At 53.3% G+C, this 27220-nt stretch overlaps 1 protein-coding gene across 2 annotated transcripts in view; it reads right to left on the bottom strand.

Moving 5' to 3' along the window:
* The window catches only part of cyb561 (cytochrome b561), a 114654-nt gene extending 92103 nt beyond the window's left edge, over positions 1-22551 (bottom strand). For both annotated transcript variants that reach the window (XR_011937460.1, XM_072486946.1), the window contains exon 1: positions 22252-22551. The gene's annotated coding sequence lies outside the window, so the exon portion shown is untranslated. The remainder of the gene's footprint in view (positions 1-22251) is intronic.
* Positions 22552-27220: the final 4669 nt, after the last annotated feature.

The following is a 27220-nucleotide window of genomic DNA, read 5'->3' as shown; positions in this document are numbered from 1 at the left end:
CGGGGTGGAGGTTGGGGGTTGTGGAGGGGGTCCGTGCCGGGGTGGAGGTTGGGGGGGGGTCCGTGCTGGGGTGGAGGTTGGGGGTTGGGGAGGGGGTCCGTGCCGGTGTGGAGGTTGGGGGGGGGGGGGGGGTCCGTGCCGGGGTGGAGGTTGTGGAGGGGGTCCGTGCCGGGGTGGAGGTTGGGGGGGGGGGTCCGTGCTGGGGTGGAGGTTGGGGGTTGTGGAGGGGGTCCGTGCCGGGGTGGAGGTTGGGGGGGGGTCCGTGCTGGGGTGGAGGTTGGGGGTTGGGGAGGGGGTCCGTGCCGGGGTGGAGGTTGGGGGGGGGTCCGTGCCGGGGTGGAGGTTGGGGGGGGTCCGTGCTGGGGTGGAGGTTGGGGGTTGTGGAGGGGGTCCGTGCCGGGGTGGAGGTTGGGGGGGGGTCCGTGCTGGGGTGGAGGTTGGGGGTTGGGGAGGGGGCCGTGCCGGGGTGGAGGTTGGGGGGGTCCGTGCTGGGGTGGAGGTTGGGTGTTGGGGAGGGGGTCCGTGCCGGGGTGGAGGTTGGGGGGGGGGTCCGTGCTGTGGTGGAGGTTGGGTGTTGGGGAGGGGGTCCGTGCCGGGGTGGAGGTTGGGGGGGTCCGTGCTGGGGTGGAGGTTGGGGGTTGGGGAGGGGGTCCGTGCCGGGGTGGAGGTTGGGGAGGGGGTCCGTGCCGGGGTGGAGGTTGGGGAGGGGGTCCGTGTCGGGGTGGAGGTTGGGCGGGGGGTCCGTGCTGGGGTGGAGGTTGGGGAGGGGGCCGTGCCGGGGTGGGTGATGGGAGGGCAAATGAGTTGGTCCACCTGGCCAGGTGCCAGCCTCCAACAGTTGGACCCATGCGGTCCATGCCACCTGGCTGGGGGGAGGAGGGGATATGGGCAATGATGACATGTCGTCGTTCCCCTCCCCCCCACCAGGCCGTCATGTTTTCAGACCATCCAGCGATGTTGGCCGCCGTGGTGGCAGCCGCTCATGTCTATGTTGCCCTGGATGAGGAGGAGGAGGAGGAGGAGGAGGAGCGTGCCAGAGAGGCGGCGCAGGCTGCCGCAGAGGGGCAGGCGGCAGCCGCCCAGGCTGGAGGGACACCTGACCGACAGGACGAGGAGGGGGAGGAGGACGTCGCGGCCCCACGGCAACGGAGGCACCCGAGGGCGCCCCGTGTGTACCGGCCCTGGCAGTCATACCAGGACCTCACGGACCGGGAATGCAGGAGGAGACTCCGGATGAGCCGGGAAACCGTGGCACACATCTGCCACCTGCTGGCACACCTGTCACCGCGTGGCACTGGCGGGGGACACCCTCTCCCCGTGTCCGTCAAGGTTACGGTGGCCCTGAACTTTTATGCAACGGGGTCATTCCAGGCACCGAGTGGGGACCTGTCCGGCATATCGCAGACATCGGTGCATCGGTGCATCCGGGCAGTGACAGATGCCCTTTATGCCATGGCGCACCGCTACATCCGCTTCCCCGTGGACCGGGCCAGCCAAGATGCCCGGGCCGTGGGCTTCTCTGCCATTGCCGGGTTCCCCATGGTCCAGGGCGCGATCGATGGGATGCACGTCGCCGTGCGGCCACCTGCAGATAACAGGGCCGTGTTCACTAATAGGAAGGGGACCTATTCGATGAACGTACAGGTGGTCTGCGACCACCGCATGATGATCCTGCACGTCTGCGCCCGTCACCCAGGCAGTGTACACGACTCATTCGTGTTGTCGCGGTCATCCATCCACGGCATGTACGAGGGACGCCATCCCCGGCTGAGGGGCTGGTTGCTGGGCGACAGGGGCTACCCATTGCGATCGTGGCTGATGACGCCTATACGGAGGCCACGCAATGAGGCGGAGAACCGCTACAATGATGCCCATGTAGCGACAAGGGGAGTGATCGAAAGGTGCTTTGGCGTGCTGAAGATGCGTTTCAGGTGCCTGGACCTCTCTGGGGGCGCCCTCCAGTATCGGTCAGATAGGGTCGGCCGCATCATTGTGGTGTGCTGCGTCCTGCACAACATAGCCCAGCAGAGGGGCGATGTGCCGCAGGCAGAGGAGGGCGGAGTTGAGGAGCAGCAGGAAGAGGCCCAGTCCTCCCCAGATGAGGGGGATGGGGGCAATGGTCAGGGCAGACGGGGTAGACACAGACGGGTGGCTGTCCACCGTTACCGGCTGGCCCAGCGGGCACGGGACAGACTGATAGACGCCCGCTTCACTGACTAGATGGGCGTGGGAATCGGGTAGTATGGCCACAGACCGCACACCATGACAACAGCCGACCACCCACACCCCCCACCCATCCACCCACCCAGCACCCTCACCCCCCTCCCCAACCCCACACACCCCACCCGCATGCACACCACCCCCCCACCCCCAATTGCCGATCCACCGGCGGCACAACGGGCCGGGCTCACCCAGTTGCGGGTGGACGCGTGTCTATCGCAGGCCATGGAGAATGATGACAACCCGCCTCCGATGAGCTCCTGGCTCTACATCGTTGGACTATGTCTGACCCATGGCCACAGTACCACCATCCACCCGGACCATCCCTGCATGCGGCTGTGACACTGCAGCGCACGGTCCCGTCCTCTGCCCGGGGGATGTTGATGGCGGCCCAGGGGGAAGGGGGCAGACTCACCTGGGGCTGAGGTAAGACCACCCCTCACACACACACTTGCGCTCAACGTACATGACACCCCCGCACACTTTGGACAGAGCACAAAGGCAGCTTTGGTAGGTGTAACATTGACTTTAATAACCAAAGGAGTTCATGCACGTGCCCTAGCGCCTAAAACTCATCTGTGCCCTGCACCCGTGCCAACTTACTCAGTGTCTAATTGTTTGGCCTTACGGGCCCTTTGACTACGTCTACGTGGTTCCCCAGACGGTACAGCAGAACTGGAGGTGGACTCCTGTGATTCCTGCCCTCTGACACTGGATCCCTTTGGCGGCCGTTTCCTGGGGCGTCCTGGCCTAGATGGGCCAGGCTGCGGCCCGGGCGACTGGGATGGCGAGCTGCCAGCCTGTCCTGCCCGTTGCCCACCCGATGCACCTGGGACGGAAGGGGGGGAGTCCGAGGTGTCGCGGTGTACCGGGACCTCCCCTACAGAGGGAGCCGGGACGGACCACACCACCTCCTCCTCCCTCGGGGTGCCCGATGGCCCCCAGGCCTCTACATGGGTGGGGGATGCGAACGGACTGGCCATCCGACGCGCCCCCGACATCTGGCGCTGCCAGTCCTGGAGGCCCGTGCTGGTATCGACAGGGGTCTGTAGGTTTGCAGCCATGGAGCCCAGGGGGTTGTCGAACCCGGTCTGCGACAGTGCGACGCCAGCTCGCACATGGCCACTGGCGCCGATGCCCTCAGCGATGGCCTGCTGAGACTGGGCCATGGCCTGCAGAGACTGGGCCATGGCCTGCAGAAACTGGGCTATGGCCTGCTGAGACTGGGCCATGGCCTGCTGAGACTGGGCTATGGCGTTGAGCACGCCTGCCATCTGGCGCTGGCACTGGCTCATGGCCTCCTGTGAGAGGGCAGCCATTTCCTGGGCCACAGGCGCCGCCTGCACGGAAGGCCCCAGGCCTCGCAAACCGTTCCCCATGTCTGACACCGTCGCACCCATTGCCTCCACCTCGGACGCCACCCATGCGGTGTCAGCCTGGGTGGCACGCATGACCGGGACCACTCCCAGCTCCTGGACGCGGGTGGACTCCTCCACCTGCGACCGCAGCCGCCGCAAGCCACCCGTCACCCTATTCGCTCGTCTCCGTGTCGGTGGTTGCATCGGATCTATGTGTGGGTGTGGTAACTGCAGGAACCCGGGATCCATCTGGGCGGCAGATGTTCGCTTGGCCTGGGCTGCCCTCCGACCGCCCGGTCCCTCTGCTGCTCCGACCTCCACCTGCTGTACCGGGACGGCTGTGTTGTGCGCACCAGTGAGTGTACCAGACGCCTCATCACTAAAGTGCCCAACCGTGGTGAGTGTTTCTGCGATGGTGGAGGGTGTTGGTGACAGCAGTGGCGTTGTGTCGTGCTCTTCGTCCCACTCTGAGTCCATGGCACTTTGGGGTGGGGGTTCGTCTCCACCCATCCACTCTGAGTCACTGTCCGGTATTTCGTCTTCCCGGGTAGGGGTGTCCTGGGTAGTGCTGTCCCGGGTAGTGCTGTCCCGGGTAGGGGTGTCCTGGGTAGTGGTGTCCCGGGTAGGGGTGTCCTGGGTAGTGGTGCCCTGGGTAGTGGTGTCCTGGCTCGGATGTGACGGGGGCCTGTGGCTGCCCCCCTCATCGCTGGGTGGTCGCTCCCGCACGTGACGGGGGTGTCGTCTCCCTGTTGCTCCAGGTCTCTCCGTCTCCCGTGGTGTGCGAGGGGCATCCTGCGGGCGTCGCATGCTGGAGGGTGCGGGTCTCTCCGTCTCCCGTGGTCTCCGAGGGGCATCCTGCGGGCGTCGCATGCTGGAGGGTGCGGGTCTCTCCGTCTCCCGTGGTCTCCGAGGGGCATCCTGCGGGCGGTCTGCATCTGCGGGGATGGGTGCCTGGACGTTTGGTCCTGCGATACACAATGAAGCATGCATGGTTAGACATCAGGCAGTGATCAGGTGATACGGGAGAGGGGGATATAGGGGAGGGGGGATATGGGGACGGGCTGTTGGTGGCTCACTTGCTCGTGGGGCCCCGACCTCTGCATCAGCAACCTCCCGGTCCTCAGGTCCGCCAGCCAGTTCCAGGGCCCTTTCCTCGTGTACGGTCAGTGGCCTCTCATCAGCGGGCCCTCCTCCAGTCCTCACATGCTCCCTGGTGTTGTGTGCGCGCTTCTCCTGTGGGGGGGGGGGTGGTGGCAGGGGTAAAAGGCAACAGTGTTAGGCAGGTATATGAATGCACGCCATCGGTTGCGCGTGCATTGCAGAGGTTAAGGTTAGGGCTGGATTCACTTGGGGATATGGGGGATATGGGGGAGGGGGGATATGGGGGATATGTGGGAGGGGGGATATGGGGGAGGGGGGATATGGGGGATATGTGGGAGGGGGGATATGTGGGAGGGGGGATATGGGGGAGGGGGGATATGGGGGAGGGGGGGATATGGGGAATATGGGGGAGGGGGGATATGGGGATATGGGGAGGGGGGATATGGGGGAGGGGGGATATGGGGATATGGGGATAATATGGGGGATATGGGGGAGGGGGGAATATGGGGGATATGGGGGAGGGGGGATATGGGGGATATGGGGGAGGGGGGATATGGGGGGTATGGGGGAGGGGGGATATGGGGGATATGGGGGAGGGGGGATATGGGAATATGGGGGATATGGGGGAGGGGGGATATGGGGGATATGGGGAGGGGGGATATGGGGGTGGGGGGATATGGGGGAGGGGGGAGTATGGGGGATATGGGGGAGGGGGGATATGGGGGATATGGGGGAGGGGGGGATATGGGGGAGGGGGGATATGGGGGATATGGGGGAGGGGGGGATATGGGGGAGGGGGATATGGGGGATATGGGGGAGGGGGGATATGGGGGAGGGGGGATATGGGGGAGGGGGGGGATATGGGGGAGGGGGGGATTTGGGGGAGAGGGGATATGGGGGATATGGGGGAGGCTCACCCTGCCTGCTCTGACGAGGTCGTTCACCTTCTTGTGGCACTGGGTGCCTGTCCGTGGTGTTAGGGCCACAGCGGTGACGGCCTCTGCCACCTCCCTCCACAGACGCCGGCTGTGGCGTGGGGCAACTCTGCGGCCGTGCCCGGGATACAGGGCGTCCCTCCTCTGCTCCACCGCATCCAGGAGCGCCTCCACATCGCGTGACTCGAACCTCGGGGCTGAGCGACGGCCAGCCATCAAGTCGGGTGTTGCGGTCGGCTGTTCCGGTCGGGTGGGGGGGAGCTGCGCGGCCTTATGAGCCGTCACGCCGTGCAGCGCGTATGACACTGCACGGCGTGAACCACTGCGCAAGCGCGGATCCCGTTACGTCGCTGCTAGCCCATTTCGGGCCGCAGACTATCGGCCCATTTTTATGACGTGACGCAAGTGGGATTTGCGCCGTTTTTTGCGCCGATCGGCGGAGTTTCCGCCGATAACGGAGAATTTCGCCCCTGGTCACCGTGGCTTACCTCTGGTAGGTCCCCCCCGTCCCAACAGTATCCAAAACGGTATACCGGTTATTGGAGGGGAACAACCGCAGGCGATCCCTGCACTGACTGCTTCTTTCCCCCTCATGGTACTGTGAGGCAGCAGTGCTAACTCGTGTACAATAAAGAACATTAAAAAAAAATAGGAGCAGCAGTAGGCCATTCAGCCCCTCAAGCTTGCTCCACCAGTGCATAAGGTCTGATGTATTCTGATCTGCGGGCGGGCCTGTGCCATGGGGGCACTCTTTCCCTCTGCGCTGGCCGCTGTAATGGTCCGCCATGGCCGGCGCGGTGAAGAACCCCCCTGCACATGCGCTGGGATCACGCCAGGACACACTGGCGCTCCCACGCATGCACCAACTCGCACTGGCCAGCTGAGGCCCTTCGGTGCCGGTTGGAGTGGCGCCAGCCCCGCCGGCCTAGCCCCTGAAGGTGCGGAGGATTCCACTCCTTGACACCGGTATGGCCCGCCCCGCCAGATAGCGGAGAACCCCGGCCCTGATGTTTCAATATTCTTCCATTCTCATTCTTCCAAATTCTGATGACGGGCGGCGCAACTTGCTCTACCTTTCCTCATAAGGTAGCCCCTTCAGTCCCAGAAATCAGCCTAGTGAATCTTCTCTGAACTCCTTCCAATGCAAGTATATCACTCCTTAAGTAAGGAGCCCAGAACGGTACACAGTGCTCAAGAACTGGTCTCACCAACGCTCAGGACAATTGCAGCAAGACTTCCCAACTTTTATACTCATTCTCCTTGCAACAAAGGCCAGCATTTCGTTTGCCTTGCTAATTACTTGCTGTACCTGCATCCTGACGTTTTGTGATACATGTACAAGAACACCCAGATCTCTGTGAACCACAGCATTCTGTGGTCTCTCTCCATCTAAATCATGTTTTTTTGGCCTGAAAAATTAGACAACCTCATATTTTCCCACATTACACTCCATCTGCCAAATTTCTGCCCACTCACTTAACCAATCTATATATCTTTGTGGACTCTTTGCATCCCCCTCACAACTTGCTTTCAAGCCTGTTTTTGTATCATCAATAAATTTAGCTACAATACAGTTGGTCACTTGATCCAAGTCATTAGAATGGATCATAAAGTCAGATCTAGCACTGATCCCTGTGGCACTCCATTCAGTAATGTTTTCCATCCTGAAAATGACTCATTTATCCAGGCCACACTGTGCCGCAAAAGCAGCTCGCAGTGGCACAGCGTGGCCGATGAAAGCCGGGATACCACACTCCCGGGATCTACCCGGCTCGCGAGGTTTAGCGCAATCTCCCGAGACGTTACAAGGGGAATCCCGCCCATCAGTTTTTGGCAAATCTGCATATCAGAGCGAGGCAATAAGCCTTACTTGAAAATGCAGATTCCCAAGGTACCGGAGGCTTTGGGATTCAATCCCTTCGCCTCATTGACCTCAGCCGAGTGCCATTTGGTACTAGTCCCTACAAATGGGGGCCAGACGGGACGGCACTCGTAGGCAACTCCAAGGGGATCGGAGGTTCCCAGCTGCATGCCCTTTGGGCAGGGTGGTGCCCTGGCACTGCCAGCGCGATTGGGCCAGGATTACCTGTTGTGCGTGTTGGGGGGAGGGGGAGTCGGACCCTTTCATGTTTTGTTCCGGCTGGCGGAAGATTGGGGATTCTGTTTGTGGGCCTCGGAGATTGGAAAGCCATTTAAAAGTGGCGTCCCAATCTCTCGCTACAACGGGGAGTTCTGGCCACAGGAGAGCCGTGGACAATGGAGAAGTCCATTGACGTCAGGCGGGATTCTCCGGTCGCCGGGTGGACGCAGTCGGAGAACGAGGGGACATAGCTTTAAATTGAGGGGAGATAGATATAGGACAGATGTCAGAGGTAGGTTCTTTACTCCGAGAGTAGTAAGGGCGTGGAATGCCCTGCCTGCAACAGCAGTGGACTCGCCAACACTAAGGGCATTCAAATGGTCATTGGATAGACATATGGACGATAAGGGAATAGTGTAGATGGGCTTGAGAGTGGTTTCACAGGTCGGCGCAACATCGAGGGCCGAAGGGCCTGTACTGAGCTGTTATGTTCTATGATTCTCTGATTGAATCCTACCCTATATCTTGATATTCTGAATCAAGATAATTTCTCACTACTGTATCTATATTATATTGACAGAGCTACCCCATCTCCTTTTCCTTTACTTCTGTCCTTCCAAAATGTCCAATACCCTTGAATACTCAGGTCCCAGCCTTAGCCACGTGCAACTGCGTCACAATAATAGTTATTAAATCAGGCACAATATTTTATTTGTGCTATCGATTCAGCCATCTTATTACAGATGCTGCGAGCTTTCAGATAAAGGGCCCTTAATTCTTATTTTTTTTTACCATTTATGATCTTATTTGTTGGTGCATACTTAGATTAGTGTGCTCTTCCCTTCCTGTCACACTCTCATCACCATTACCTGTAGCTCTCCCCTTCTTAAGAGGAACTGTAAGGGAGCCTGTTTAATATCTAAGTCTCTCCTTTGTTGTCTATTTTCTAATTGTCTGTTTCATTGATGCTGACACTTTATCCAAGTAGTTTCCTGGGGGTTTTAGTCAAATTAACAAGGTGTTATCCAGATTCGAAGCGTTAGGTCTCCTCTCTCCACAGAGGCTGTCAGACCTGCTGAGATTGTCCAGTATTTTCTGTTTATGTTTTAGATCCCAGAATCCACAGTCATTTGTTTTTATCTGGAAAATTGGCTGCTTGGTTTACAACTTGAGAAAGAAGCTTGCAGTGCCCCGTCCGAACAGGCATGATCTGAAGCGTGTTGTTCTTGCAAATGAGCTCATGTTCATGGAAATGACCATTAATTCAGGAATTCCCTGGAGCGGTTGATTTTTCTAGAAATTTGACTTGCAAATTAATCTCATAGAAAGATGCCGTGTCGTCAGCTATAATGTGATGTGATCATCAAATTTCCACAAATCCTCCCAAGCAGGATTGGCCACCCTAAGATCGAGGCATCGAAGGAAGTGCTACAAGGAATGACAAAAGTGAAAGCCGAACTGACAAGCAGAAAGAAAATTGTTCTGCTTATGGGGCAATGCATAAGAGAGTTTCTCAAAAATCCCAAAAGGAATTCAGGACTAACTTGTTTACTCGGTGGAGAGGTTGTGACCGCATAGAGTGGTCGCACAATTGCCATAGGTTCATTGAAGGTGAAACTAGATACACACATGAGCAAGGAGGATTTGCTGGTAAGGTGTGATGGAAGGAGAGATGTGTGGAGTATAAATACCAGCTTGGACCACTGGTGTGAGGTAGCCACAATGGGAACCCCATTGGTCGGCTGCAGGAACAGGGAATCTCGCTGCCGGTGGGGGCGGGCCGTGCCGGAAAACATGGCTGGCTGACCGGAGAATCCCGCCCATTGTCTCTTCTCCAGCCATTGGGATTCTGTTTACTCACTGGCAGCGCAGACCCGTCCATGGGTTTCCCAGCGCTGTGGGCTGGCTTCAATGGGAAATCCCGCTGACAAGCAGTGGGAAGAGAAAATTCCACCGCCAGTGAATGGTGTGCCGCCAGGAAACACGGAGGCTGGGGGACTGGAGAATCCCAACTGTAGTTCCAATTGTAAGGCAGGAACCCCAAGAACGAATTTACATACAGTAAACATTCACAAAATTCAACTCAATAATGGCCAGATAATCTGATATTTATAATGTTGATTGAAGGTAAAATATTGGCCCTGACACAAAGGATATCTCCCTCGCTTTTTTTTTTTTTAAATGGCACCCCCCCCCCCACTTCCTGGGATCTTCTCTGGAGTCTCGTTTTAATGTCTCACCTGAGAAACAGTACTTCTGACATTCGCTCAGTACTGCACTGAGGTGTCAGACTTGATTTTTGTGCTCAAACGGTGTGGTGGCACAGTAGTTAGCACTGCTGCCTCTTGGGGCTAGGTTCGATTCTGGTCTTGGGAGACTGTCTGTGTGGAGTTTGCACATTCTCCTCATGTATGCTTTGGTTTCCTCTGGGTACTCCGGTTTCCTCCCACAGTCCAAAGGTGTGCAGGTTAGATGGGGAGACGGGGATAGGGCAGGCAGTGGGCCGGGGTAGAGTGCTCTTTCAAAGTGTTGGTGCAGACTCGCTGGGCCAAATGGCCTCCTTCTGAACTGTAGGAATTCTACGAAGTCTCTTTCTAAGTACCTATCTCACCAAGGCCGGTTACTGCCTTTCAATTCTATTCATTGTTCTGTTTTTATTCGTCCATCCAGGTAATAGCTTTACGATGTATCGTTGTTTCTGCTGTTGAAAGGCTCCGATCATTTGTGTGTCTCCATGACAATGACATTTACGTATAACACTTTCAATTAGGAAAACCTCTCGAGGCTTTGCTAAGCTTCTGCTCATTACCAATCTGCAATGACCTCTGCAGCCCCTTGAGGCTGTTATAAAAGGTTGAACACATAATGCCAAAGAAGAACCAGGCATCGTGCCTCAACGACTACCAAGCAGCCTTGACATCAATCATTATGAAGTGCTTCGAGAGGTTGGTCATGAGACACATCAACTCCATACTCCCAGAATGCCTTGATCCACTGCGATTCGCTTACTGCCACAACTGGTCCACAGCAGATGCTATCTCCCTGGCCCTATATTCACCCCTGAAGCTTCTCGACAACAAGGATTCCTATGTCAGACTTCTATCATTGACTACAGCTCCACGTTCAACACCATAATCCCAGCCTAGCTCATATCAAAACACGAAACCTAGGACTTGGCTCCTCTCTCTGCAACTAAATCCTCGACTTACTGACCCATAGACTACAATCAGTAAGACAACAACACCTCCTCCATCTTCGTCCTAAACACCAGGGCCCCACAAGGCTGCATACTTAGCCCCCTACTATACTCCCTACACATACACGACTGTGTGGCAAAATCCGGCTCCAACTCCATCTACAAGTTTGCTGATGACACGTCCGTAGTGGGTCGCATCTCGAATAACGATGAGTCAGAGTACAGGAGGGAGATAGAGAGCCTAATGGAGTGGTGTAACGACAACATACACTCCTTCAATGTCAGCAAAACTGAGGAGCTGGTTATTGACTTCAGGAAGCAAAGTATCGTACACACCCCTGTCAGCATCAATGGTGCTGAGGTGGAGATGGTTGACAGCTTCAAACTCCTAGGTGTGCACATCACCAACAATCTGTCCTGGTCCACCCACATCGATGCTATGGCCAAGAAAGCACAACGGCCACCGTATACTTCCTCAGGAAACTAAGGAAATTCAGCATGTCCACAATGACTCTTACCAATTTTTACAGATGCGCCATAAAAAGCATCCTATCTGGCTGCATCACAGCCTGGTATGGCAACTGCTTGGCCCAAGGCCGTAAAAAACTACAGAGAGCCATGAACACAGCCCAGTCCATCACATGAACCCGACTCCCATCCATTGACTCTGTCTACACCTCCCACTGCCTTGGGAAAGCGGGCAGCATAATCAAAGACCCCTCTCACCCGGGTTATTCTCTCTTCGAACGTCTTCCATTAGGCAGGGAATACAAAATCCTGAGAACACGCCCGAACAGTTCAAAAATATCTTCTTCCCCGCTGTTACCAGACTCCTGAATGACACTCTTATAGACTGAACTGGTTTCTTCAAACATCTTCTATACTGAGTAGTACTACACTCCGTATGCTTCATTCGGTGTCTATGTATTTGCATTGTGTATTGATGCATGTCCTATGTTTTTTCATGTATGGAATGCTCTGTCTGGACAATACTGTATGCAGAACAATACTTTTCACTGTACCTCGGTACACGTGACTCTAAATCAAATATCAATTTAATTCAATTTATTATGCCTGTTCACAAAATACTACAGTGCAGATGAGGCCCTTCAGCCCATCGAGTCTGCACCGAGGCATGAAAGGCCCAGACCTGCCCACCTAATTCCACTTGCCAGCACTTGGCCCATAGCCGTGAATGTTATGGCGTGCCAAGTACTCATCCAGGTACTTTTTAAAGAATGTGAGGCAACCTGCCTCTACCACACTCCCAGGCAGTGCATTCCAGACCGTCACCACCCTCTAGGTAAAAACGTTTTACCCCAAATCCCCCCCACCAAACCTCCCACCTCTAACTTTGAACTTGTGTCCTCTCGTAACTGGCCGTTCAACTAAGCAGCTGTTCAGCTGCTCCCTCTCCACCCTGTCCATGCCCCTCATAATCTTGCACACCTGAATCAGGTCACTTAAACAACCCAAGCCTATCCAACCTCTCTTTATAACTTAAATGTTCCTTCCCAGGCAACATTCTGGTGAATCTTCTCTGCACCTTCTCCAGTGCAATCACATCCTTCCTATAATGAGGCAATCAGAATTGCACACAGTATTCCAGCTGTGACCTCACCAAAGTTCTATACAGCTCCATCATGACTTCCCTGCTTTTGGAATCTATGCCCCGATTGATAAAAGCGAGTGTCCCATGTTTCCTTTTTGCCACCCTATTAACCTGCCCTTCTGCCTTCAGGGATCTATGGACAAACACGCCAAGGTCCCTTTGTTCTTCGTAACTTCTCAGTGTCAGACCTTTCATCGTATACTTCCTTGTCAAATTACTCCTTCCAAAGTGTATCACCTCACACTTTTCAGGGTTAAATTCCATCTGCCACTTAGCTGCCCATTTAACTCTCCCGTCTATGAACCCAAGACACTGAACCTCACTGTTAACCACCCGGCCAATCTTTGTGTCATCCGTAAACTTACTGGTCCTGCCCCCCACATAGTCATCTATGTTATTTATATACATGACAAACAATACGGGGCCAAGCATGGATCCCTGTGGTACACTGGTCACTGGTTTCCAGACACTAAAGCAACCACTAAGCCAATTATGAATCCACCTTATCAAACCCTGTATCCATTTGCATATGCCTTCTTAATAAGTCTCCCATGTGGGACCTTATCAAAGGCTTTGCTGAAATCCATATAAACTACATCAACTGCACTACCCTTATCTACATACTTGGTTACGTGTTAAAAAAATTCAATCAGTAGTGGTTTTCTCACTCACTGGTTCAAGATCAAGATAGCAGCTAACAAAGTGGGACAGAAATTCCTGGGGCCATGGAGGAATTGGCCAGTTGGGCAGATGGTGGGATAGCAACATTTCTGCTCATTGGAAAATGGGAGCTTGGAGTGGGAACTGGTTTCCATTGGATTCCTTGACCTTGCCTTTTCACATGGTCTTACTACTCCCATCGTATTGATCACAAACATCTCATCACTTCTGATCAGTGCCCACCCACATCCCACTTCCCTCTCCAAACCCTCATTCTTCTGTATCTATTCCTACATAAACTACCTCCCAATTCACTTACAACTGCACTTTCAAAATCCCAACGTCCCAAATGTCTAGACATTGATCCACTGTTTTCCATGATATTTCTGGACCAACCCATCTGTTTACTGCACCCTCAATGCCACTTAGACCCCATTGAAACAATATTTTCTCTCTCGCGCTGGTCATTCTCCCCTTGGTATGCCCCACGTTGTCAATCCCTTAAGTCGAAGGGAAGGAGACTTGAAAGGATATAGAGAACAATTGCTTAACGATCCCCTGCCAGATTCTGCTGGGCCAGAAAAAACACCATCTAGTTCTGCGTCTTTCCCTTTCACTTGCCCACCAAGTCAAGTTTCCTGCAATGTTCCACCCAGTCCGAGCCCTGAACCTGCATCTTTCTCTAATTTCTCTTCTATCTCCCTCCTGCCCTCACCAAGTTCTTCTTGCCCATCAGCCCCACATCCTGTTCCCTATTTCCACTGAACAGCTGATCACCCAACGTCCCCTCCTGGTTCCCATGTTAGCCGTTATTGTTTTTGGTTCTCTTTTAATCTTTAAAATCTGGCCCTATCACCCTTCTCCTTAAAAACATTCTTAATTCTACTATCCTTGCAAACTACCGCCCCATCTCCAACCTCCCTCTCCATTTCCTGTCTTAAAACCTTGTTTCCTCACAGACCCATGCCTATTTTTACTGACGCTTTTAGTCCCTCCAATCAGATTTCTACTCTTGCCACATTACTGAAACAGTTCTTGTCAAAGTCACAAATGACATCCTGCATGATGCTGACAAAAGGGTCAATATTCCCTCTTTATCCTTCTCAACCCGCCTGCAGCCTTTGACACATTGACCACACCGTCCTCCTCCAACAATGTTGTCCAGCTGGGTGACACTAGTCACCTGGTCCCATTCTATCTAATCACAGTCAGAGAATCACTTGTGTTAGCTCCTCTTCCTGCTCCCACACTGTTATATCTGGTAACCTCGAAACATCTATCCTTGTCCGCCTCTTATTTTTCATTTTCATGATGACCCCCAGCAACATCATCTGAAAATGCAGCTGTAGTTTTCACATGCACACCGAGGACACCCAGCTCTACCTCACATCACCTCCCTCGGCTCCTCCACTGTTGCTAATTGCTTATCTGACATCCAGTACTGGACAAACAGAAACTCACTCCAAATAAATATAAACATGACCGGGGTGAATTTAAAAGACAGACTGCAGCAATGGGAGTCTGAGCCAGGCCAATGCCCGATTCGGTGAGGGGTAGAATACAGGCCAATGTCTCTAACTATCTAGTCCCCAGGGAACCTTCTTTATATAAACAAAATTTCATGGAAATCCAGCATTTTTCATGGGATTAGCGGCGTGGTCACTTCAGGCTCCACTTATCCACGACGCTCCACCCCTCTCAGGCGTAAACCTCGCAGATGCAAATTACGATAAGAATTGTCAAACAGCGACTGGATGCCATGGCTGTGGAGGGGAGTGGAAAGCTAAAGCAACATTGAAAAACTATTGAAGAGTGTCAGGCTTGCTGGGTGGTGGCTGCCCAGTACGTGGACTCAGCGTGTAGGGATTGGGGTGACCTGGCTCAGACTCCCATTGCTGCAGTCTATCATTAAATTCACCCCTTTGGTTCTACTTACAGGCTACTTCACCCTGCTAGCTGCTGCCTGTGTTTTTGAATGCTCAGGGAGCATCAGATCATCTGGGAGCCCACCCAGGCAGCCCCTATGGACTCCCTCATACCCCAGTTTTTTCATCAAAGGCATCGGTGTGGCCAACCTCAATCAGGGGCCCATCAGGTGTTGGCACTCCTCAGAAGCACGGTGCCAAGAGAGAGGGAGCAAATGATCAGCAGAGCTCATCACAACCAGAGGTTACCCGCACTGTGGCCTTTCGAACTCTCCCTGGTTCTCTGCCCCTCTCAGGGTCAGTGACCCCCTCAGTGCCCTCTCAGTGACCCCCACCCCTCCGGATCACCAGCTGTCTCCACCTGGTGGCTGCAGTGAGTGTGTGGTGAGTGGAGCGCTTAAAAACAGCTCCAGCTGCCGGTCTCTTTACTGCATGCTGCACGCAATTCAGTCCCGGCGTCAACACTTAAATCTCCCAAAAGGAGAATCCTGTGCATTGTGTTTAGCTTTAGTAAGATGATGCAGTTATCGGGAGGAGCCAGGGGCTGAAGCAGTCAGGTGTTGAATTTTGGAGTTCTGAAAAGGCTGGCAGATTAAACAGTAGTTTGACACATGCAAGAATTTGCAAGCTGTTTCTTGAAGGATTTCTTTCTTCCTCAAAGCGGTTTATCAAAGCCAGCTCTTCACAAGTATTCCTGTGTTTGCTAACTTTTTTAAAGTGGAGCTTGATGTGGGTTTTGTTTGAGTGGAGTTAGTGTTTCATTGACATTGTTAAGCATTGTGTAACTTGTAATTGTAAGCTTTTTCTTTCTGATGTTAAAGTTATTTTACGAATGTGTTCATAATAAAGTTTGCGTTAATATACCATATCCTGTTTGTGTGTGGAATTACTCCTGGAGTAAACTATCCTTTCCTCACAGTCTTACAAAATTAAATAAAATATTGGGGTTCCAGCCTGGTATCCTAGCAACTGTTAGGGTCTGGTCTGGGATTGTAAAAAGCAAATCCTCCATTTAAACACACTCACCCTTCTTTTTGAATCCTTCACCCCTCCCTATCCCTGTAATCACCTCTCCACCACGCCCCCCCCCCTCCCAACCCCACCTCATCCCAGGGATATCTGTGCTTATACAGTTCTAATCGTTTGAGAATTCCCAATTTTAATTCTTTCCCCGGTGGTGACCACACTAGCAACTGTCAAGATGCAAAACTGGAGTACCTCCTTAAACCTCTCCACCTCCCTTTCCTCCTTTAGAATGTTCCTTAATAACCCACCTCTTTAACCAAGGCCACAATGTTATGGCCCCTCCTAACTGGTCGGATTGTTACTACCCAACAAACTGATATTGAAATGACACGCTGCATCTGTCAGGGGAGATATGCTGCGATAGGGCCTTAAAATCCTGGCCCAGGTTTCTGGCCATCTACCCGGATATGGGCCGGGGTTCTCTGAAATCCTGTCCAAAAGTTGACGCCAGCTTCAAAACCGGCGCAAGCAACGCCGGCGTCAACGGGCCTCCAGACCCAGGCATTCACCCCTTACTAGGGGGCTAGAACGGCGCTGGAGTGCTGTGCATTGCTTTGACGCCGAAAGCCGGCCCGCCACGGCCGGTGCAAATCCACACATGCGCGCCACAGCCGGCACAGGTCCACGCATGCGCGCCATGGCCGTCTCTGCGCCGGCCCCCGGGCAATATGGCGGAGCCCTACAGGGGTCTGGCGCAGAGGAACATAGGCCACACCCTGAATGGGCCCGTCCACCGATCGGTTGCCCCCAATCGCAGGCCTGACCACCGTGGAGCCCCCCCCCCCCCCCCCGGAGTCAGCCTCCTAACCACCACCAGGACGGCCCCCGCAGCCAGAACGCAGAGGTCCTGCCGGGTAGGACCATACGCAAACGACGCCGGTGGAACTGGGCGGGCACTCGGTCCGTCGAGCGCGGAGAATCGCTGTGGGGGGGGGGGCACGCTTTCAACGGCCCCCGACTGGCGTCGCGCCGACCGGAGAATCGGTGGCCCGGCGTCGGAGCAGTGTGGCGGGGTTTGCACGCCCCCTCCCCCCCCTCCGGCTATTCTCCGACACGCCGTGGGATTGGAGAATCCCAGCCATGGTCTTGTGTCAAGTACATTATGAGGTGTCTAATATTGCTCATTCCTACTCTTAGGCGGACTTTAGGAAGTTTTATTACATCAAATGGTCTGTCCAATCCGTTAATCTTGTTGATGATGCCTTATTTCATGTTTCCTTTAAATTCCATTGGAGTGGGAGCAACCTGCCCAACAGGGAGTGTACCTGTTAGAATTCCTGAGATTTCCTGAGAGCCTCACTTGTTACACCATCTGTAAACATCAGTAAGGACTCACGTCAGCTTAGAATTAGTATGAGTCACATTGACATCCCGATGGACGCCCCAGAGCTTCACTAAACTGAGGTAATCGAGCCCAGAGGTAAGACCAATGGAATCTGCCCAAAACTTGCCAGAGTGTCAGTGCCTGGCTGAAATCCGGCGTGAAGCTCTCCATAAAAGCAAATTACTGCAGATGCTGGAATCTGAAACCAAAAGAGAGAATGCTGGAAAATCTCAGCGGGTTTGACAAAGGGTCATCTGAACTCGAAACATTAGCTCTTTTCTCTCCCGACAGATCTCTTTTGCTGTCGCTCTCCAGCTGCACAGTCGAGTTTTCTCTGTTGGGTGGGGTTACTGGGTTATGGGGATAGGGTGGAGGTGTTGACCTTGGGTAGGGCGCTCTTTCCAAGAGCAGACTCGATGGGCCGAATGGCCTCCTTCTGCAGTGTAAATTCTATGATAATCTATGATAATCTTCGGATTCTCTGGCACTCTGTGCATCATCTTCAAAGTGCACCCCAATCGGCACAGGAAATAAACCCTTCTCCCAACTTCCTACAGAAACAGAAAACCCCCACACAAGATCCAGAGCATTCCCAACAATGCCCCCCTCCCCCACCCACACCAAAAGCATCAGGGAAATACACCCCCGCCCACAAGCTACGGGGTGAGCTCCCTGCCCATCACAAGCATCGCAGCAAATCTGCCCCCTCCCAGCCACCACAAGCATTGGGGCACTCCCTACTCCACCCACCCACACCAAAAGCATTGGGGCTCCACCCACCCACACCAAAAGCATTGGGGCACCACCCCCACCAAAAGCATTGGGGCACCACCCCCCCCCTCACAACATATGCATCAGGGCACTACACCCCCCCCCCCTCACAACATATGCATCAGGGCACTACACCACCACCCCCCCCCCCCCCACACACACACACCTACACCAAAAGCAATTGGGCACCACACAAGCACCCATTCTCCCCCCACACCAAAAACATCAAGGTACCGCACACTCACACACCCGCAGCAGCCCCCCCCCCCCCACAAAAGCATCGGGACACGACACACACACCCACCCCACCCCTCGCACCCCACCCACACAAAGAGCATTGGGACACTACATTCCTCTCCTCCCCACCCCCCCCACCCCCCGCAAAACAAGCATCAGAGCAAGTCCCCCATCCACCACAAGCATCGGGGTGAACTCCCCCGCCCACCACAAGCATTGAAGGACTCCCTCCCGCGCACGGACACCGGCGCACTCCCCTCCCCTTCCCCACAAGCATCTGAGGGCTCGTTCCCCCCAAACACACAGAAGGGTGAACACCCACAGCAGTGCTCCCCTGCGGGTCTGCCCCTGGCACTGCCGCTCAGGTTTGCATTGAAGAAATGACTGGAAGGATTATCAACAATAAAAGCAGAATTGAGACAGAGGCAGAGAGAGAAGAAAAATCTGCTCATGGGACTGCCAAACTGGAACAGACTTGTAAGGAGAGAATTTTTGTTGTGGTGACATAATTCAGTTAGAATGAATGTTGTTTAATTCAGATGGATTTAGCGCTAGTATGGAAAAGGGCAAAGATAGATCAAGCGTAAACGTTTTCAATTGGGAAAAGGCCATTTTTCAGTGCTGAACTGTGGGGCGGGATTCTCCGCAATCGGCGCGATGTCCGCCGACCGGCGCGAATCAGTCTGGCATCGCGCCGCCCCAAAGGTGCGGAAGTCTCCGCATCTTGAGGGGCCGAGCCCTCACCTTGAGGGGCTAGGCTCGCGCCGGACTGATTTTCGCGCCGCCAGCTGGCGGGAAAGGCCTTTGGTGCCCCGCCAGCTGGCGCGAAACTGACTTTGCCGGGCGGCGCATGCGCGGGAGCGTCAGCGGCCGCTCACGGCATCCACGTGCATGCGCAATGGAGGGGGTGTCTTCCGCCTCCGTCATGGTGGAGACCATGGCGAAGGCGGAAGGAAAAGAGTGCCTCCACGGCACAGACCCGCCTGCGGATCGGTGGGCCCCGATCGCGAGCCAGGCCACCATGGGGCACCCCCCGGGGCCAGACACCTCAGGACCCCGGAACCTGCCCACTCCGCCTTGTCCCGCCAGTAAGAGATGTGGTTTGATTCTCGCCGGCAGGGCAAGCATTCCAGCAGCGGGACTTCGGCCCATCGCGGGCCGGAGAATCACCGGGGGGGGGGGGGGGGGGGGGCCTGCCAACCGGCGCAATTCCCGCCCCCGCCGAATATCCGGTGCCGGAGAATTCGGCAACCGGCGGGGGCGGGATTCACGGCAGCCCCCGGCGATTCTCCGACCCGGCGGAGGGTTGGAGAATCCTGCCCGTGATTTGCGAAAAGTGGTCTCGATCAGAAGGTAAATCAGTGTCAGGGTAGCGGGAGGAATGCAAGGAAGAGATAGAGAGGGCTTAGGGTGGAGTACAAATATGTTCTTTTTTTAAAAATTAGTTTACAAGATGTGGGCTCGCAGGCTAGACCAGGATTTACTGCCCACCCCTAATTACTCTTGAGTAGGTGGTGGTGAGCTGACTTCTCGAGCCGCTACAGTACATCTGGTGTAGGTACCCTCACAGTGCTGTTCAGGAGGGAATTGTAGGATTTTGACCCACCGTAAGTGAAGAAATGGCAACGGAGTTCCAAGTCAGGATGGTGAGTGGCTTGGAAGGGAACTTGCAGGTGGTGGTGATCTGCTGCCCTTGTCCTTGTAGATGGCAGGGGCCTTGGGCTAACATTTTAAAAACACTTGGATATGCACCTGAGGAGCCGTAACCTACACAATGAAAGCTGAATTGCTATTTTCCGCTGGGACAGGCACGATGGGCCAAGTGGCCTCCTTCTGCACAATAACATTTCTACTAGGAGCTGAATGACATTTTGCTCTTTCTGTATCAATCCCATGGACAGTGATTTTTCAATGTTGCAAAATCATGGCTCTCTGTGTATCACTGGAGTTATCACCGCCTTCACCACATCTACAGAGTAATAACTTCCACCCTGTATTCTCAGAGGGCGACAGACTATCGTCTGAGTGGAGCTTCCACATTCTTTCAGTGGCTGTATGGGTTTCCTCCGGGTGCTCCGGTTTCCTCCACAGTCTAAGGGTGTGCAGGTTAGGCGGATTGGCCATGCTAAAATTGCCCCTCAGTGTCCAAAAGGGTTAATTGAAGTTACGGGGATAGGGCAGGGGAGTGGGTCTAGGTAGGGTGCTCCTTAGGAGGGTTGGTACAGACTCGATGGGCTGAATGTCCTCCTTCTGCTCGGGATTCTATGACTTCTTTTATCCCGGTAGGATCACTCCTCCTTGATTTCTGGGAAAACCCTGAATACTAAGCACCTCCCCCTTCCCTCCCCCACCGCAGCTTTATTCTTGGAGAGACATCACCCCCTTCCCCCCTGCTTGTGTTTGACCTACTGTACTGATGAGGTTGGAAAAAACTCCTGAGGAATGAAACTTGACAAACCATGCTGCAGCGTTAGATAGAGAGGGTGCAATTTGAGGGAGAGCTCGCTATACCCCTGCGGTAGGTTGTCTAATATTCACCCATGGTCTGGCCCGTGCTCCAGGACCACCTCATGACAGCACAAGGCCACAGTGGCACAGTGGTTAGCACTGCTGCATCACAGCGTCAGGGACCCGGGTTCAATTCCAGCCTTGGGTCACTGTCTGTGTGGCGTTTGTACATTCTCCCAGTGTCTGCGTGGGTTTCCTCCAGGTGCTCCGGTTTCCTCCCACAGTCCAAAGACGTACGGGGTAGGCGGATTGACCATGATAAATTGCCCCATTAGTGTCCAAGGATGTGTAGGTTAAGTTATAGGGTTGCAGAAATAGGACACGGTGGGGAGGGAACACGTGGGTGGAATGCTGACTTGAAGGATGGGTCCAGACTCGATGGGCCGAATGGCCTCCTTCTACACTCTCGGGATTCTATGATTCTATGACACCCTCAATAGGGCACTTTAAAGATAATTGGCAATAGAACCGCAGTGGAGGTGAGGAGAATTTGTTGTGCACAGTAAGTTATTATGATCTGGAGTGAGCTGCCTAAGAGGGCAGATAGAATTAAAAAGGGGGTTGGATTGTTAGTTGAAGAAAAATAATTGTCGGGCTCTGGGACAAGAGCAAAAGGGATTGGGATCAATTAGATCACTCTTTCAAAGGCTGGAATGATGGGGTGAATGGCCTCTTTCTGGGATGTAAGGTGTAAGATTATAAGACAGTTTGCACTCATTTTAAGTTTTCCGTAGATACTTTTACTTTGCACTTTTCAACCCAGAAGAGTCTCCGAACACAGTACTTGGAGACAGGGCCAGCAGACTGTGTGGGGTTCAAGCAAACACCCACAGAGCAGTCTGTTGTAACAAAGCAGGGACCGCACCAACAGCAAGGCCATCTCCTTGGGTGGTTGAGGCTGTCAGCTCCTGATCTCCTGGGTTTGGGTACACTGTGGAGAGGCTAAAGGGTGGCGCCTCGAGTGCCTCCTGTCATACAGACTCCTACACTGTCATGCATTCAGAAAAGAACATAAACAGAATTGCTGAGCCAGAGAACAAGGTACAGAGTTCAGAGCCTGTGGTTTACCTCAGAATTCAATTTTAACATTTAATCCAAAAGTGTTCTACCTATTTGACCATCAACTCTGCCCGACACCTTTATATGAGTTAAAAAAAAAATACACCCTATTTCCCAGCGTCACCCCTCAGTAAAGTCGCACAAAACACTGTCTCACATTCACACATACCAGTCCTTGGAAGGCACAGATGCCGACAACGATGCTTTGACATTATAGAATGCAACGCTGAAGAGCTCACCTACTAGATCGCAGGTCAGGTTCCCAACGTTTGCTGTCCACGCGGTGACCCGGCACACCTCGGAGCGTCACCAAAGGGAAGGGGGAAATTGCTCGTATGAGGAGGAAGAAGCTGGGGGAATCAGTGGCCCCCTTAATTCAATAACTTCCGATCAAATTTGTCATGTTCTGCTGAGACTCAGTAAGAAGAATGCGCTCAGACTGCTGTCAAACACCTTTCTGTGAAGCAGTGCTATCTGACCTGCCCATATACATACGTTTTACTAAACAAGGAAGCATATCAGCCGGCGAGGCACAGCCTCAGGGCCTAGCTAGTTGCCATGGTGATGTAGAAGATTGATTAATAATGCTGTTAGCTATTCCTGCACCTGCTGGTTCCAATAAGGAACTGTGAGTCATACTTTCTCTGAGTTGAATTTTTAATCCTCATTGAAGCAAGTCCTTATCCTTATGATTATGTGTGTTTAATTTCTGTAACAGGATTCATACACGTTCACGCTTCCTCTATGTTGCCTTGTTTGCAATGATCCAGGCTTAAAGAAAACCAGACAAAGAACAGAAAACACTAAAAATGCTCAGCAGATCAGGCAGCATCTGTTACAAGGGTGGGATTCTACGTTTGGGAGGCTATGGGGGTGATTCTCGGGTCCGCCAGCCGCATTTTCATGGACAGCGTGCCGCCACTTCCCATGCAATGTTGCTAGGAAACCCACGGGCATCGATGCACTGCTGGCGCAATGGAGAATCCCGCCAGTGGAGAATTGCTGCCAATTTACGTTACCCCCCCGGAGCGCAAATTGCAAAGCAATTCAGTATCCCTTGCCAAGCAAATTTATACATGGTGAGGAATATGAGAGATTCCCAACGGACTCCCACTATCAGGCCGCCATTTTGAGCCGGGCAGACCAAAAAGGTTTCTACAAATATATAAAACAAAAAAGAGTGGCTGAGGTAAATATTGGTCCTTTAGAGGATGAGAAGGGAGATTCAATAATGGGAGATGAGGAAATGGCTGAGGAACTGAACAGGTTTTTTGGGTCGGTCTTCACAGTGGAAGACACAAATAACATGCCAGTGACTGATGGAAATGAGGCTGTGACAGGTGAGGACCTTGAGATGATTGTTATCACTAAGGAGGTAGTGTTGGGCAAGTGATAATTTACCAAAATTCACTAGACTCTGGGGTGGTCCCGGCGGATTGGAAATTAGCAAACGTGACACCACTGTTTAAAAAAGGAGGTCGGCAGAAAGCAGGTAATTATAGGCCAGTTAGCTTAACTTGGTAGTAGGGAAGATGATGGAATCTATCAGCAAGGAAGAAATAGCGAGGCATCTGGATGGAAATTGTCCCATTGGGCAGACTCAGCATGGGTTCATAAAGGGCAGGTCATGCCTAACAAATTTAGTGGAATTCTTTGAGGACATTACCAGTGTGGTAGATAATGGTGAACCAATGGATGTGGTATATCTAGATTTCCAGAAAGCTTTTGACAAGGTGCCACATAAAAGGTTGCTGCATAAGATAAAGATGCATGGCATTAAGGGTAAAGTAGTAGCATGGAGAGAGGATTGGTTAATTAATAGAAAGCAAAGAGTGGGGATTAATGGGTGTTTCTCTGGTTGGCAATCAATAACTAGTGGTGTCCCTCAGGGATCAGTGTTGGGCCCACAATTGTTCACAATTTACATCGATGATTTGGAGTTGGGGACCAAGTGCAATGTGTCCAAGTTTGCAGACGACACTAAGATGAGTGGTAAAGCAAAAAGTGCGAGGATACCGGAAGTCAGCAGAGGGATTTGGATAGGCTAAGTGAATGGGCTAGGGTCTGGCAGATGGAATACAATGTTGACAAATGTAAGATTATCCATTTTGGTAGGAATAACAGCAAAAGGGCTTATTATTTAAATGATAAAATGTCAAAACATGCTGCTGCGCCGAGAGACCTGGGTGTGCTAGTGCATGAGTCGCAAAACATTGGTTTACAGGTGCAACAGGTGGTTAAGAAGGCAAATGGAGTTTTGTTCTTCATTGCTAGAGGGATGGAGTTTAAGACGAGGGAGGTTATGCTGCAATAAGGTGTTAGTGAGGCCACACCTGGAGTATTGTGTTCAGTTTTGGTCTCCTTACGTGAGAAAGGACGTACTGGCGCTGGAGGGTGTGCAGAGGAGATTCACTAGGTTAATGCCAGAGCTGAAGGGGTTGGATTACGAGGAGAGATTGAGTAGACTGGGACTGTACTCGTTGGAATTTAGAAGGATGCGGCGGGATCTTATAGAAACATATAAAATTATGAAGGGAATAGATAGGATAGATGCGGGCAGGTTGTTTCCACTGGCGGGTGAAAGCAGAATGAGGGGGCATAGCCTCAAAATAAGGGGAAATAGATTTAGGACTGAGCTTGGGAGGAACTTCTTCACCCAAGGGGTTGTGAATCTATGGAATTCCTTGCCCAGTGAAGCAGTTGAGGCTCCTTCATTAAATGTTTTTAAGATAAAGATAGATAGTTTTTTGAAGAATAAAGAGATTAAGGGTTATGGTGTTCGGGCCGGAGAGTGGAGCTGAGTCCACAAAAGATCAGCCATGATCTCATTGAATGGCGGAGCAGGCTCGAGGGGCCAGATGGCCTACTCCTGCTCCTAGTTCTTATGTTCTAAAAGCGGACTCCCGCGGCCAGGCACCACAACCCCCCCCCCCCCCCACGCACCACAAATCAATACCACCCCTCCCCCCCCCCGCCCCCCCGCTCTGTAAAGCAGACTCCCAACCGCAGATGGCCTGAATGCTCCCTTTCCCCCAAGTATGGGGGGGGCACATCCCCCCCCCAGGGCTCCCTAATTATGGAGACTCTCCACTGAGGGACCCCCTTAACAGGAAGACCCCACATGATTCCCTCAATAGTGAAACCCGGCCCACAGGGACCCCCTTAATTGGAGACCATCCCAGGGACCCTTTTAATAGGGAGACTCCTCTCAGTGGCTCCCTTAATATGGAGACCCCCAGGGAGCCCCTAACTGAAGGAACTCCCCAAAGAGATCCCTAAATAGAGGGACCCTCACAGTGACCCCCTAAGTAAAGGAATCCCTCACCTGGACCCCCTAACTAAAGTAAACCCCCTCACAGTGACCGCCTAACTAGAGGGACCCACTACAGGAATCCCTTGCCTAAAGGGATGTCCCTTCCCCCCCCAGAAAAGAGACTCCTGTCTGGAAGCTGGAGAGCAGTCCAGACAGGGGCAGTGAAAAAGATTACAGCTGTAACACTTACCTGGAAGCAGCAAGTGTCCATTCCTAGAAGGAGAACAGCTGTGACCTGTGTTTAAGCCCACAGGACTTATCCCGGACCTAGAGGTGGGGAAGTTGGTAATGGGTGGAGATTTTAATATGGTGCTGGACCCAGGGCTGGACAGATCGAGGTCCAGGACCGGAAAGGTGACGGGGACGGAGTACACGGCTATAGCTATTTCGGATCACGCTCCACATTGGGTGGACCTAGAGATAGGGGAGGAAAAAGAACAGCGTCCACCCTGGAGAATGGACATGGGATTATTGGCAGATGAGGGGGGGTGTTTAAGGGTGAGGGGGTGTCTTGAAAGGTACTTGGAACTCAATGATAATCGGGAGGTCCAGGTGGGAGTGGTCTGGGAGGCGCTGAAGGCAGTGGTTAGAGGGGAGCTGATATCTATTAGGGCACATGAAGGAAAGCAGGAGGGTAGGGAAAGGGAGCGGTTGTTGAAAGAACTTCTGAGGGTGGACAGACAATATGCGGAGGCACCAGAGGAGGGACTGTACAGGGAAAGGCAAAGGCTACATGTAGAATTTGACTTGTTGACTACGGGTAATGCAGAGGCACAATGGAGGAAGGCACAGGGTGTACAGTACGAATATGGGGAGAAGGCGAGCAGGTTGCTGGCCCACCAACTGAGGAAAAGGGGAGCAGCGAGGGAGATAGGGGGGGTGAGAGATGAGGAGGGAGAGATGGAGCGGGGAGCGGAGAGAGTGAATGGAGTGTTCAAGGCATTTTATGAAAGATTATATGAAGCTCAGCCCCCGGATGGGAAGGAGAGAATGATGTGCTTTCTGGATCAGCTGGAATTCCCGAAGGTGGAGGAGCAGGAGAGGGTGGGACTGGGAGCACAGATTGAGACGGAGGAAGTAGTGAAAGGGATTGGGAGCATGCAGGCGGGGAATGCCCCGGGACCAGACGGATTCCCAGTTGAATTTTATCGGAAATATATGGACTTGCTGGCCCCGCTACTGATGAGAACCTTTAATGAGGCGAGGGAAAGGGGGCAGCTGCCCCCGACTATGTCAGAGGCAACGATATCGCTCCTCCTAAAGAAGGAAAAAGACCCGCTGCAATGCGGGTCCTATAGGCCTATTTCCCTCCTGAATGTGGACGCTAAGATTCTGGCCAAGGTAATGGCAACGAGGATAGAGGATTGTGTCCCGGGGGTGGTTCATGAGGACCAAACTGGGTTTGTGAAGGGGAGACAGCTGAATACAAATATACAGAGGCTGCTAGGGGTAATGATGATGCCCCCACCAGAGGGGGAAGCGGAGATAGTGGTGGCGATGGATGCCGAGAAAGCATTGGATAGAGTGGAGTGGGATTATTTGTGGGAGGTGCTGAGGAGATTTGGCTTTGGAGATGGGTATATCAGATGGGTACAGTTGCTGTATAGGGCCCCGATGGCGAGCGTGGTCACGAATGGACGGGGGTCTGATTATTTTCGGCTCCATAGAGGGACGAGGCATGGATGTCCTCTGTCCCCGTTATTGTTTGCACTGGCGATTGAGCCCCTGGCCATAGCATTGAGGGGTTCCAGGAAGTGGAGGGGAGTACTCAGGGGAGGAGAAGAACACCGGGTATCTCTGTATGCGGATGATTTGTTGCTATATGTGGCGGACCCGGCGGAGGGGATGCCAGAGATAATGCGGATACTTGGGGAGTTTGGGGATTTTTCAGGGTA

The sequence above is a fragment of the Scyliorhinus torazame genome, chromosome 21, assembly GCF_047496885.1.
Source record: "Scyliorhinus torazame isolate Kashiwa2021f chromosome 21, sScyTor2.1, whole genome shotgun sequence".
NCBI classification, from domain to species: Eukaryota; Metazoa; Chordata; class Chondrichthyes; order Carcharhiniformes; family Scyliorhinidae; genus Scyliorhinus; species Scyliorhinus torazame.
This window is presented reverse-complemented; position numbering and strand designations above follow the sequence as displayed.